This window comes from Oncorhynchus clarkii, chromosome 3, assembly GCF_045791955.1.
Source record: "Oncorhynchus clarkii lewisi isolate Uvic-CL-2024 chromosome 3, UVic_Ocla_1.0, whole genome shotgun sequence".
Lineage (NCBI taxonomy): Eukaryota > Metazoa > Chordata > Actinopteri > Salmoniformes > Salmonidae > Oncorhynchus > Oncorhynchus clarkii.
The window spans coordinates 28,931,017-28,944,650 of record NC_092149.1 but is presented as its reverse complement, the minus strand read 5'-3'; the positions used below and the strand labels follow the sequence as shown (position 1 = coordinate 28,944,650).

The window sequence follows — 13,634 nt, the reverse complement described above, 5'->3', positions numbered from 1 at the left end:
GAGAGTTTGCTGCACTGAAAGTAAAGAGGCTGAATAATTTTGCACGCCCAATTTTTCAGTTTTTGATTTGTTAAAAAAGTTTGAAATATCCAATAAATGTCGTTCCACTTCATGATTGTGTCCCACTTGTTGTTGATTCTTCACAAAAAAATACAGTTTTATATCTTTATGTTTGAAGCCTGAAATGTGGCAAAAGGTCGCAAAATTCAAGGGGGCCGAATACTTTTGCAAGGCACTGTATGTGTGCATTGTATTGACCTGCTCCCTTATTAATAAGTGATTAAAGATTTAGTTTAAGTATAACTCTGACATGTGTGATAAGTTTGTCTCTCCTCATTTGATAGTAAAGAAATTAACCACCACAATGTTCAAAGAGCACAACGCAGACTGTAATTTGTCCTTCATCGTCATGACAAGATTATATTATTATCCAGCTAAGTTCCAGATGCATTTGCAGAATGTGAACAAACACTAAAAAGGTTGTCAATGATTCATAAGGCTGCTTTGTGAATATTCTGAATACAAGTTCAAGCATATGACCCCACATGCTGTAATTCAAATTCGATTAAGTTGGCACTACTTGCAGATATGAGTGATGCAGTGTACATACTAAATGACTGTCTCTTCACTCTCCAGGATGACAGTGAAGTCATACTGTAAGTGAAGCAGAAGCCATGGGCAAGGAGACATTGGTCACAATCCTAAACGGCACGGAGAAAGTCTTCTCCTTCATCGCCACAATCAACCCACTCTTCGACATGTCACCGCAGTGGTGAAGGTGACAAAGGACCTGGTCGCCAAAGACCTCACCCAAGACCACGATGCCGACGAATTCGGCCACATCCACGCCAAGCTGGAAAGCATCTCCAAGACAAACCAGCAGATTCTGAAGCAGATTCACCTGAACGAGGTCAATGAGAAGTACAGAAAGTATGAAGAGTATATCAAGCACCAGTGTACTGCACTCAACACCATGGTGGAACAGATCGAAAACAACCCTGAGGGAAGAGAGGGGTACATGGCAGAGTTCAAGAGGGTCTATGAGAGAGACCAGAGTGACCTTCCTCTATAAATGTACTATGACAGTGTCATAGAAGAAGAGAAAACTTTTGAACAAAGAGGTTTGCTGAAGGTGTACCTAGAGCACTACAAGCAAAACCAAGACATCATGGAGGAAAAGTGTTCCCAACTGGCTAATGTCTTTCACATGGGCCTGATGACACTAATGGCATATACAGTGGTCATAGAGGAAGATGAGAATGAAGTCAGGGAGAAATGGGCCTCCATGATGGAGAAAGGGGTGTTCAGGCCAAGAAGATTGAGGCGCTGGCCCAGTGTGAAGGGAACTGATCCTCATTCACTCCCAGGGTCAGGTGGGCATGAGGGCTTTAAGGTTAAAGGTTTTTGGAGACTACTAGTACTCTTCTTTCAATTTTAAAATAATAGTAATTTCCTTTTGGGTGGTGGGCAGTTCCTTTGTCAATGAATGGAATGGATTAAATCTAGATTTTAGACTATTTTGCTATGAGCAGTGTTGCAATTCAGTTCTTATGTTTTCTATTTTCCACTGCCAACTCTGTCAAGTTTACATTCAGAAATGAGTCTGAATGGATGCATTATGATAACCTTATATACAGTATCCTTGGTTTTTCTTCCTTGAATGAAATGTTTTTTTTCTAAGTAAATGCTTTTTTGCACTTAATTTAAAAAATACATTATCACATATGGTGTGTTGTTATTGATTCTTTAAGCTCTTAGATTGAATGTAAATGGGACCAATGATGTTAAAAGGTAGTTCACTACAGATACATATACAGTACACTGTACTGTGTTGTGTCAAAAAAATTGCTTCATAGGTTTTGAAAACTTTCCGAAATGAACAGAACAATGTGGAAGTGTCAACTACTGCTTAGCAACTGCTATGGAGGAGAAAGTGGTGCCCTCAAACGTTCAGACAGAAACCACATTGGCCCAACTACATTTTAGAGTGGCCTTTTATTGTCTCCAGCACAAGGTGGGCCTCTGTAATGATCCTGCTGTTTAATCAGCTTCTTGATTTGCCACATCTGTCAGGTGAATGGAATATCTTGGCAAAGGAGAAATGCTCACTAACAGGGATGTAAAGAAAGGAGTGCACATAATTTGAGAGAAATACGTTTTTTGTCCGAATGGAACATTTCTGGGATCTTTCAGCTCATGAAACATGGGACCAAAACTTTACATGTTGCATTTATATTTTTGTTCAGTGTATTAACAGAATTACAGAAACTCTGTGAAATTGTTAAAAAGCTACGTGGGGTATGGGACAATATAGTGAATGTTACATTTAACACTAGAGTTTAACACTTCAACTTGTGATTTTGCTGTGTCTAATAAAAACGTGTTAAGAACTTGTCAGTACATTGCTCTACTCTCTCATTCTCTCAGGCTCCTATCTTTGTGTTAGAATCTACCATCCTCCCCAACCAAGCACTGCCTGGTTGGCTGTGCGGCATAGGCAAGATGCAGTAGATGGTATGAAATACAGTATATACATGTCAAATCAAATCAAATGTATTTGTCACATACACATGGTTAGCAGATGTTAATGCGAGTGTAGCGAAATGCTTGTGCTTCTAGTTCCGACAATGCAGTAATAACCAACGAGTAATCTGACCTAACAATTCCAAAACTACTACCTTATACACACAAGTGTAAAGGGATAAAGAATATGTACATAAAGATAAATGTGGTGGTACAGAATGACATAGGCAAGATGCAGTAGATGGCATCGAGTACAGTATATACATATGAGATGAGTAATGTAGGATATGTAAACAAAGTGGCATAGTTTAAAGTGGCTAGTGATACATGTATTACATAAAGATGCAGTAGATGATATAGGGTACAGTATATACATATACATACAGTATGAGATGAGTAATGTAGTGTATGTAAACATTATATTAAGTAGCATTGTTTAAAGTGGCTAGTGATATATTTTACATCAATTTCCATCAATTCCCATTATTAAAGTGGCTGGAGTTGAGTCAGTGTGTTGGCAGCAGCCACTCAATGTTAGTGGTGGCTGTTTAACAGTCTGATGGCCTTGAGATAGAAGCTGTTTTTCAGTCTCTTGGTCGATGCTTTGATGCACCTGTACTGACCTCGCCTTCTGGATGATAGCGGGGTGAACAGGCAGTGGCTTGATGGTCTTTATGGCCTTCCTGTGACATCGGGTGGTGTAGGTGTCCTGGAGGGCAGGTAGTTTGCCCCCGGTGATGCGTTGTGCAGACCTCACTGCCCTCTGGAGAGCCTTACGGTTGTGGGCGGAGCAGTTGCCGTACCAGGTGGTGATACAGCCCGACAGGATGCTCTCGATTGTGCATCTGTAGAAGTTTGTGAGTGCTTTTGGTGACAAGCCTAATTTCTTCAGCCTCTGTGTGGGTGGATCAATTCAGTTTGTCCGTGATGTGTACGCCGAGGAACTTAAAACTTACTACCCTCTACACTACTGTCCCATCGATGTGGATAGGGGGTTGGTCCCTCTGCTGTTTCCTGAAGTCCATAATCATCTCCTTTGTTTTGTTGACGTTGAGTGTGAGGTTATTTTTCTGACACCACACTCCGAAGGCCGTCACCTCCTCCCTCTAGGCCATCTCGTCGTTGTTGGTAATCAAGCCTACCACTGTAGTGTTGTCCGCAAACTTGATGATTGAGTTGGAGGCGTGCATGGCCACGCAGTCATGGGTGAACAGGGAGTACAGGAGAGGGCTCAGAAAGCACCCTTGTGGGGCCCCAGTGTTGAGGATCAGCGGGGTGGAGATGTTGATACCTACCCTCACCACCTGGGGGCGGCCCGTCAGGAAGTCCAGTACCTAGTTGCACAGGGCGGGGTCGAGACCCAGGGTCTCGAGCTTGATGACGAGTTTGGAGGGTACTATGGTGTTAAATGCTGAGCTGTAGTCGATGAACAGCATTCTCACATAGGTATTCCTCTTGTTCAGATGGGTTAGGACAGTGTGCAGTGTGGTTGAGATTGCATCGTCTGTGGACCTATTTGGGCGGTAAGCAAATTGGAGTGGGTCTAGGGTGTCAGGTAGGGTGGAGGTGATATGGTCCTTGACTAGTCTCTCAAAGCACTTCATGATGACGGAAGTGAGTGCTACGGGGCAGTAGTTGTTTAGCTCAGTTACCTTAGCTTTCTTGGGAACAGCCCCCGGAAGCATGTGGGAACAGCAGACTGGGATAATGATTGATTGAATATGTCCGTAAACACACCAGCCAGCTGGTCTGCGCATGCTCTGAGGACGCGGCTGGGGATGCCGTCTGGGCCTGCAGCCTTGCGAGGGTTAACACGTTTAAATGTGTTCCTCACGTCTGCAGTGAAGGAGAGTCCACAGGTTTTGGTTGCGGGCCGTGTCACCTCCTCCTTGTAGGTTGTCTCATCGTTGTTGGTAATCAAGCCCACTACTGTTGTGTCGTCTGCAAACTTCATGATTGAGTTGGAGGCGTGCATGGCCACGCAGTCATGGGTGAACAGAGAGTACAGGAGGGGGCTCAGCAGGCGCTCTTGTAGGGCCCCAGTGTTGAGGATCAGCCAAGTGGAGATGTTGTTTCCTACCTTCACCGGCCCGTCAGAAAGCCCATGACACAATTGCACAGGGTGGGGTTGAGACCCAGGGCCTTAAGCTTAATGATGAGCTTGGAGGGTACTATGGTGTTGAATGCTGAGCTGTAGTCAATGAACAGCATTCTTAAATAGGTATTCCTCTTGTCCAGATGGGACAGGGCAGTGTGCAGTGTGATGGCGATTGCATTGTCTGTGGACCTGTTGGTGCTGTATGCAAACTGAAGTGGGTCTAGGGTGGCAGGTAAGGTGGAGGTGATATGATCCTTGACAAGTCTCTCAAGCACTTCATGATGACATAAGTGCGTACTACAGGGCAATAGTCATTTAGTGTTATGTTTAGTGTTATTAAGTTATCTTTGCCTTCTTCGGTACAGGAACAATGGTGGCCATCTTGAAGCATGTGGGGACAGCAGACTGGAATAGGGAGTGATTGAATATGTCCGTAAACACACCAGCCAGCTTGTCTGCGCATGCTCTGAGGACACGGCTGGGGATTCCGTCTGGTCCAGCAGCCTTGCGAGGGTTAACACGTTTAAATGTCTTACTCACTTCGGCCACGGAAAAGGACAGTGGGGTCCCACAGTACTTGGTAGCTGGCCGCGACGATGTCACTGTATTATCCTCAAAGCAGGCAGAGAAGGTGTTTAGCTTGTCTGGAAGCAAGACGTCAGTGTCCGTGACATGGCTAAGGTTTTTTTGTATTTCGTAATTGCCTGTAGACCCTGCCACATACTTTTTGTGTCTGGGCGTTGAATTGCGACTCCATTTTGTCCCTATACTGACATTTTGATTGTTTGATTGCCTTGCAGAGGGAATAACTACACTGTTTATATTCAGCCATATTCCCCGACCTCTTTCCATGGTTGAACGCGGTGGTTCGCGCTTTCAGTTTTGCACAAATACCGCATTCTATCCACAGTTCCTGGTTGGGGTAGGTTTTAATAGTCACAGTGGGTACAACATCGCCCATTCCTACATGCAGATCTCCTATAGAGCAGTGATGTGTTGGGGCTGTTGCTGAGCAACACAGACTTTCAACTCCCTCCAAAGATTTTCTATGGGGTTGAGATCTGGAGACTGGCTAGGCAACTCCAGGACATTGAAATGCTTCTTACGAAGCCACTCCTTCGTTGCCCGGGCGGTGTGTTTGGGATCATTGTCATGCTGAAAGACCCAGCCACGTTTCATCTTCAATGCCCTTGCTGATGGAAGGAGGTTTTCACTCAAAATCTCACGATACATGGCCCCATTCATTCTTTCCTTTACACGGATCAGTCGTCCTGGTCCCTTTGCAGAAAAACAGCCCCAAAGCATGATGTTTCCACCCCCATGCTTCACAGTAGGTATGGTGTTCTTTGGATGCAACTCAGCATTCTTTGTCCTCCAAACATGACGAGTTGAGTTTTTACCAAAAAGTTATATTTTGGTTTCATCTGACCATATGACATTCTCCCAATCTTCTTCTGGATCATCCAAATGCTCTCTAGCAAACTTCAGATGGGCCTGGACATGTACTGGCTTAAGCAGGGGGACACGTCTGGCACTGCAGGATTTGAGTCACTGGCGGCGTAGTGTGTTACTAATGGTAGGCTTTGTTACTTTGGTCCCAGCTCTCTGCAGGTCATTCACTAGGTCCCCCCGTGTGGTTCTGGGATTTTTGCTCACCGTTCTTGGGATCATTTTGACCCCACGGGGTGAGATCTTGCGTGGAGCCCCAGATCGAGGGAGATTATCAGTGGTCTTGTATGTCTTCCATTTCCTAATAATTCCTCCTACAGTTGATTTCTTCAAACCAAGCTGCTTACCTATTGCAGATTCAGTCTTCCCAGCCTGGTGCAGGTCTACACTTTTGTTTCTGGTGTCCTTTGACAGCTCTTTGGTCTTGGCCATAGTGGAGTTTGGAGTGTGACTGTTTGAGGTTGTGGACATGTGTCTTTTATACTGATAAGTTCAAACAGGTGCCATTAATACAGGTAACGAGTGGAGGACTGGTGATTTAGATAGAGAGAACAGGCTCCTTCTGCTGCATGAATGTAAGATCATAGTTTGGAGGTGCTGTCTTTTTATTTATATGCATGTAACGGCATTCCTCCTCCTCTTCTGAGGAGGAGAAGCGAGAAGGATCGGAGGACCAATGCGCGGCGTGGTAAGTGTCCATAATGTTTATTTTAAGACATAAACTGAACACTATGAGATACAAAACAATAAACGTGAACATGAACGAAAACCGAAACAGTACCGTGTGCCAACAAACACTCACATGGAAAACAAACACCCACAACTCTGACCAGACTAAATAAAGACAAAACAAAGGAAATAAAGGTCAGAACGTGACAATGCACTACCGTCCAAAAGTTTGTGGTCACTTAGAAACGTCTTTGTTTTTGTTTTTGTTCATTAAAATAACATCAGATTGATCAGAAATACAGTGTAGACATTGTTAATGTTGTAAATGACTATTGTAGCTGGAAACGGCAGATTTTTTATGGAATATCTACATAGTCGTACAGAAGCCCATTATCAGCAACCATCACTTCTGTGTTCCAGTGGCACGTTGTGTTAGCTAATCTAAGTTTATAATTTTACAAGGCTAATTGATCATTAAAAAAAACTTTTGCAATTATGTTAGCACAGCTGAAAACTGTTGTTCTGATTAAAGAACCAATAAAACTGTCCTTCTTTAGTCTAGTTGAGTATCTGGATAATCAGCATTTGTTGGTTCGATTACAGGCTCAAAATGGTCAGAAACAAAGCACTTTCTTCTGAAACTCGTCAGTCTATTCTTGTTCGGAGAAATGAAGGCTATTCTATGCGAGAAATTGCCAAGAAACTGAAGATCTCATACAATGCTGTGTATTACTCCCTTCCCAGAACAGCACAAACTGGCTCTAAACAGAATAGAAAGAGTAGTGGGAGGCCCCAGTACACAACTGAGCAAGAGGACAAGTACATTAGAGTGTCTAGTTTGAGAAACAGATGCCTTACAAGTCCTCAACTGGCAGCTTAATTTAATAGTACCCTCAAAATGCCAGTGCATTTCCAAAAACCATCAGCGCTATGATATAACTGCCTCTCATGAGGACAACCACTGGAAAGGAAGACCCAGAGTTACATCTGTTGCAGAGGATACATTCATTAGAGTTACCAGCCTCAGAAATTGCAGCCCAAATAAATGCTTCACAGAGTTCAAGTAACAGACACATCTCAACATCAACTGTTCAGAAGAGACTGCATGAATCAGGCCTTTATGGTCGAATTTCTGCAAAGAATCTACTACTAGCGGTCACCGATAAGAAGAAGAGACTTGCTTGGGCCAAGAAACACGAGCAATGGACATCCAAGCTGTGTCATCCAACCTCCAAGCTGTGTCAGGACTATTTGACCAAGAAGGAGATAAATCATTACTCTAAAATATATTATGGGGATGTTTTCTAGATGTTTTGGGGATTATACAGTGCCTTGCGAAATTATTCGGCCGCCTTGAACTTTGCGACCTTTTGCCACATTTCAGGCTTCAAACATAAAGATATAAAACTGTATTTTTTTGTGAAGAATCAACAACAAGTGGGACACAATCATGAAGTGGAACGACATTTATTGGATATTTCAAACTTTTTTAACAAATCAAAAACTGAAAAATTGTGCGTGCAAAATTATTCAGCCCCTTTACTTTCAGTGCAGCAAACTCTCTCCAGAAGTTCAGTGAGGATCTCTGAATGATCCAATGTTGACCTAAATGACTAATGATGATAAATACAATCCACCTGTGTGTAATCAAGTCTCCGTATAAATGCACCTGCACTGTGATAGTCTCAGAGGTCCGTTAAAAGCGCAGAGAGCATCATGAAGAACAAGGAACACACCAGGCAGGTCCGAGATACTGTTGTTATTATTTATTTACCTTTATTTAACCAGGTAGGCAAGTTGAGAACAAGTTCTCATTTACAATTGCGACCTGGCCAAGATAAAGCAAAGCAGTTCGACAGATACAACAACACAGAGTTACACATGGAGTAAAACAAACATACAGTCAATAATACAGTATAAACAAGTCTATATACAATGTGAGCAAATGAGGTGAGATGGGAGGTAAAGGCAAAAAAGGCCATGGTGGCAAGGTAAATACAATATAGCAAGTAAAACACTGGAATGGTAGTTTTGCAATGGAAGAATGTGCAAAGTAGAAATAAAAACAATGGTGTGCAAAGGAGCAAAATAAATAAATTAATTAAATACAGTTGGGAAAGAGGTAGTTGTTTGGGCTAAATTATAGGTGGGCTATGTACAGGTGCAGTAATCTGTGAGCTGCTCTGACAGTTGGTGCTTAAAGCTAGTGAGGGAGATAAGTGTTTCCAGTTTCAGAGATTTTTGTAGCTCATTCCAGTCATTGGCAACAGAGAACTGGAAAGAGAGGCGGCCAAAGAAAGAATTGGTTTTGGGGGTGACTAGAGAGATATACCTGCTGGAGCGTGTGCTACAGGTGGGAGATGCTATGGTGACCAGCGAGCTGAGATAAGGGGGGACTTTACCTAGCAGGGTCTTGTAGATGACATGGAGCCAGTGGGTTTGGCGACGAGTATGAAGCGAGGGCCAGCCAACGAGAGCGTACAGGTCGCAATGGTGGGTAGTGTATGGGGCTTTGGTGACAAAACGGATTGCACTGTGATAGACTGCATCCAATTTGTTGAGTAGGGTATTGGAGGCTATTTTGTAAATGACATCGCCAAAGTCGAGGATTGGTAGGATGGTCAGTTTTACAAGGGTATGTTTGGCAGCATGAGTGAAGGATGCTTTGTTGCGAAATAGGAAGCCAATTCTAGATTTAACTTTGGATTGGAGATGTTTGATATGGGTCTGGAAGGAGAGTTTACAGTCTAACCAGACACCTAAGTATTTGTAGTTGTCCACGTATTCTAAGTCAGAGCCGTCCAGAGTAGTGATGTTGGACAGGCGGGTAGGTGCAGGTAGCGATCGGTTGAAGAGCATGCATTTAGTTTTACTTGTATTTAAGAGCAATTGGAGGCCACGGAAGGAGAGTTGTATGGCATTGAAGCTTGCCTGGAGGGTTGTTAACACAGTGTCCAAAGAAGGGCCGGAAGTATACAGAATGGTGTCGTCTGCGTAGAGGTGGATCAGAGACTCACCAGCAGCAAGAGCGACCTCATTGATGTATACAGAGAAGAGAGTCGGTCCAAGAATTGAACCCTGTGGCACCCCCATAGAGACTGCCAGAGGTCCGGACAACAGACCCTCCGATTTGACACACTGAACTCTATCAGAGAAGTAGTTGGTGAACCAGGCGAGGCAATCATTTGAGAAACCAAGGCTGTTGAGTCTGCCGATAAAGATGTGGTGATTGACAGAGTCGAAAGCCTTGGCCAGATCAATGAATACGGCTGCACAGTAATGTTTCTTATCGATGGCGGTTAAGATATCGTTTAGGACCTTGAGCGTGGCTGAGGTGCACCCATGACCAGCTCTGAAACCAGATTGCATCGCAGAGAAGGTATGGTGAGATTCGAAATGGTCGGTAATCTGTTTGTTGACTTGGCTTTCGAAGACCTTAGAAAGGCATGGTAGGATAGATATAGGTCTGTAGCAGTTTGGGTCAAGAGTGTCCCCCCCTTTGAAGAGGGGGATGACCGCAGCTGCTTTCCAATCTTTGGGAATCTCAGACGACACGAAAGAGAGGTTGAACAGGCTAGTAATAGGGGTGGCAATAATTTCGGCAGATAATTTTAGAAAGAAAGGGTCCAGATTGTCTAGCCCGGCTGATTTGTAGGGGTCCAGATTTTGCAGCTCTTTCAGAACATCAGCTGAATGGATTTGGGAGAAGGAGAAATGGGGAAGGCTTGGGCGAGTTGCTGTTGGGGGTGCAGTGCTGTTGACAGGGGTAGGAGTAGCCAGGTGGAAAGCATGGCCAGCAGTAGAAAAATGCTTATTGAAATTTTCAATTATGGTGGATTTATCAGTGGTGACAGTGTTTCCTATCTTCAGTGCAGTGGGCAGCTGGGAGGAGGTGTTCTTATTCTCCATGGACTTTACAGTGTCCCAGAACTTTTTTGAGTTAGTGTTGCAAGAAGCAAATTTCTGCTTGAAAAAGCTAGCCTTGGCTTTTCTAACTGCCTGTGTATAATGGTTTCTAGCTTCCCTGAACAGCTGCATATCACGGGGGCTGTTCGATGCTAATGCAGAACGCCATAGGATGTTTTTGTGTTGGTTAAGGGCAGTCAGGTCTGGGGAGAACCAAGGGCTATATCTGTTCCTGGTTCTAAATTTCTTGAATGGGGCATGTTTATTTAAGATGGTTAGGAAGGCATTTTTTAAAAATATCCAGACATCCTCTACTGATGGGATGAGGTCAATATCCTTCCAGGATACCCCGGCCAGGTCGATTAGAAAGGCCTGCTCGCTGAAGTGTTTCAGGGAGCGTTTTACAGTGATGAGAGGAGGTCGTTTGACCGCTGACCCATTACGGATGCAGGCAATGAGGCAGTGATCGCTGAGATCTTGGTTGAAGACAGCAGAGGTGTATTTAGAGGGGAAGTTGGTTAGGATGATATCTATGAGGGTGCCCGTGTTGTGAAGAAACTGTTGTGAAGAAGTTTAAAGCCGGATTTGGATACAAAAAGATTTCCCAAGCTTTAAACATCCCAAGGAGCACTGTGCAAGCGATAATATTGAAATGGAAGGAGTATCAGACCACTGCAAATCTACCAAGACCTGGCCGTCCCTCTAAACTTTCAGCTCATACAAGGAGAAGACTGATCAGAGATGCAGCCAAGAGGCCCATGATCACTCTGGATGAACTGCAGAGATCTACAGCTGAGGTGGGAGACTCTGTCCATAGGACAACAATCCGTCGTATATTGCACAAATCTGGCCTTTATGGAAGAGTGGCAAGACGAAAGCCATTTCTTAAAGATATCCATAAAAAGTGTTGTTTAAAGTTTGCCACAAGCCACCTGGGAGACACACCAAACATGTGGAAGAAGGTGCTCTGGTCAGATGAAACCAAAATTTAACTTTTTGGCAACAATGCAAAACGTTATGTTTGGCGTAAAAGCAACACAGCTCATCACCCTGAACACACCATCCCCACTGTCAAACATGGTGGTGGCAGCATCATGGTTTGGGCCTGCTTTTCTTCAGCAGGGACAGGGAAGATGGTTAAAATTGATGGGAAGATGGATGGAGCCAAATACAGGACCATTCTGGAAGAAAACTTGATGGAGTCTGCAAAAGACCTGAGTCTGGGACGGAGATTTGTCTTCCAACAAGACAATGATCCAAAACATAAAGCAAAATCTACAATGGAATATTTCAATAATAAACATATCCAGGTGTTAGAATGGCCAAGTCAAAGTCCAGACCTGAATCCAATCGAGAATCTGTGGAAAGAACTGAAAACTGCTGTTCACAAATGCTCTCCATCCAACCTCACTGAGCTCGAGCTGTTTTGCAAGGAGGAATGGGAAAAATGTTCAGTCTCTCGATGTGCAAAACTGATAGAGACATACCCCAAGCGACTTACAGCTGTAATCGCAGCAAAAGGTGGCGCTACAAAGTATTAACTTAAGGGGGCTGAATAATTTTGCACGCCCAATATTTCAGTTTTTGATTTGTTAAAAAAGTTTGAAATATCCAATAAATGTCGTTCCACTTCATGATTGTGTCCCACTTGTTGTTGATTCTTCACAAAAAAAATACAGTTTTATATCTTTATGTTTGAAGCCTGAAATGTGGCAAAAGGTCGCAAAGTTCAAGGGGGCCGAATACTTTCGCAAGGCACTGTATATATATATCTTAATTTGCCATAATAATTAGATTTTGATTAGTATCCTCTCATCAACGTGTGGTCCACGGTCCGTGTCCCCTTACTGTGTCTTTGCCTAAGAAACGGTTCACAAAGTTACGTTCTCTACTTCATTTGTTCTTGTTCTCTAAAGCACTGCAGCTTGATTTGATCTCTTCTGTGCTATTAACCCCACTATTCAGATTTCCAGTATTCTGCACATCTGATTATTCCCCCTACACATCTACACAACCTACTCCACATTTTAAAAGTGAAAAAAGTTATAGAAATGTTTCAAAACAAATACAAAATAAACAGAAATATCATAACTGGGTGTCAGGCATATGTGTATAGGTGGCAGGGAAGTCAGGCGCAGGAGAGTCAAACGGAGTGTAAAATGGAGTCTTTTAAAAATTTAATAAAAACATGCTCCATAACACTAAACAGGAAAAGAACATAAACAAATATGGGTACGAAGACCCGTCGCGCACCTATACAACAAAAACACTACACTGACAATAAACAATCTTTGACAAAGACATGAGGGGAAACAGAGGGTTAAATACACAACAGGTAATGAATGGGATTGAAAACAGGTGTGTGGGAAGACAAGACAAAATCAATGGAAAATGAAAAATGGATCGATGATGGCTAGAAGACCGGTGACGTCGAACGCCGAGCACCTCCCGAACAAGGAGAGGCAACGACTTCGGCAGAAGTCGTGACAGGGTAAGTCTCCACCCCCTTAGTTAATACTTGGAGGAAACACCAACTTTGCACAACCCTTGCGGCAACATATATCCAGTGTTTTTGTCAAAATTGCTCAAGTTCTGAGACAGACTAGACCACTCAGCAACACCTCTTGGAAGCCATTCTGGCGTGCCTTTGGCATTAAAATGTGTGTAATTGTCTCGCAGAAAAATAGAACTCTATCCCAGGGTTAGGTTTTCAGAAGACTGAGGTGGGTTTTCATCTAACTTTTTACCTGGGCTTTGCTCCTTTCATTTTTCCAAAATGGACCCCTATGCACTTGCTGAGATCTGAGATGATTTGATTCGTATAAGGCTGATAAGCAATATGGTGAAACATCCACATAGCCTATCAGAGGATAAGGTAGAGCTATTACCATATTTGATTGCAGATGTCTAATATGATCAGATATCCACAAGTGCATAGGGTGTAGGGTCTAGGGGTCCTTTTGGGATTGGGAACATGTGTTGAATAAAG

At 43.4% G+C, this 13,634-nt stretch overlaps 1 pseudogene; it reads left to right on the top strand.

Moving 5' to 3' along the window:
• The first annotated feature begins 545 nt into the window (after window positions 1–545).
• On the top strand, window positions 546–2,511 carry LOC139385374 (protein rapunzel-like; annotated as a pseudogene).
• Window positions 2,512–13,634: the final 11,123 nt, after the last annotated feature.